The following is a 1,295-nucleotide window of genomic DNA, read 5'->3' as shown; positions in this document are numbered from 1 at the left end:
GGACAAGGAAAAAAAGTTGTAGCCTGTCTTTTATACAGCATCTTTTACCGCAATTTGACGCTTTAATCTTCTCTCTATCTCTCCAACAGGCAGAGTGAATGTCTATACTTATGAGAAATGGCTTAACAACTAAACATTTCCTGCAATTAAACTGGTAAACTGGTTTATAAACAGTGTGCTGTGAGATCTGCCGCTGCGCACCTCAGAACCGCGCGTAATAGTCACGCGTAATGACCGCTTCTCGTCGGTTAGACTGCACGTCTTTCATGTTTGTCTCACTGACAGGTGGAGAGCCTACAGACAGGTACCCATTAGCTACGAGCCGCTCCGTCACAACCATGCATAATAGTCGTGCGTAATGACCGCTCCTCGTCTGTAAACTGCATGTCTTTCATGTTTGTCTCACTGACAGGTGGAGAGCCTACAAGGCAAGGCAAGGCAAGGCAATTTTATTTATATAGCACCATTCATACACAAGGCAATTCAGTGTGCTTTACAAGAGAAATACGTTAAGATAAAACATTGAAGGAACAATAGATCATTAAAAACAAAAGCTAAAAGCAAGAAAAACAGTGCAGAAAATGCATATAAAAAGCAAACATAAAGCAAAAGCAACAGCAGACAAATATAAAAACAATAGCTACAGATTATCCCAACAATAAGTATCTATCTACAGACAGGTACCCATTAGCTACGAGCCGCTCCGTCACAACCATGCGTAATAGTCGTGCGTAATGGCCGCTCCTAATCGGTTAAACTGCACGTCTTTCATGTTTGTCTCACTGACAGGTGGAGAGCCTACAGACAGATACCCATTAGCTACGAGCCGCTCCGTCACAACCATGCGTAATAGCCGTGCGTAATGGCCGCTCCTAATCGGTTAAACTGCACGTCTTTCATGTTTGTCTCACTGACAGGTGGAGAGCCCACAGACGGGTACCCATTAGCTACGAGTCGCTCCGCCACTGACTGCTCTTGTCCTGTCCTCTCCCTCTTCTTTCTCTCCTGTCCTCTCTGACTATCACTAAACTCTGAGCTTAATCATTAGCTTTTAGATTAGCAGCACTTGTAATTGAGTAGGCTTTTGAACAATGCAGGAGAAATGTTGCAGACAGTTTATATTATCAGCCTGGGCCTGGGGCTTGTTGTAACAGTAAATGGGAAGTGTTGTAATTTGTGTAAGTTAAACTGTGTCTGTGTGAGTGAACATCTTACCCTGCGATATGTGATGTGGGCAGCGGTTCCAGCCACACGCTGCTACTGCTGCCAAGTAGCCCCGCCCGTTGGAAAGAGTG

At 44.6% G+C, this 1,295-nt stretch overlaps 1 protein-coding gene across 9 annotated transcripts in view; it reads left to right on the top strand.

Annotated features, from left to right (window-relative positions):
- Nucleotides 1–1,295, top strand: part of LOC126399020 (von Willebrand factor A domain-containing protein 5A-like) — a 55,216-nt gene that overhangs the window by 20,976 nt on the left and 32,945 nt on the right. The gene's annotated exons all lie outside the window — the stretch shown is intronic.

The sequence above is a fragment of the Epinephelus moara genome, chromosome 2 (assembly GCF_006386435.1).
Source record: "Epinephelus moara isolate mb chromosome 2, YSFRI_EMoa_1.0, whole genome shotgun sequence".
NCBI classification, from domain to species: Eukaryota; Metazoa; Chordata; class Actinopteri; order Perciformes; family Serranidae; genus Epinephelus; species Epinephelus moara.
The sequence above is the reverse complement of the archived record's forward strand: the minus strand, read 5'-3'. Positions and strand labels throughout refer to the sequence as shown.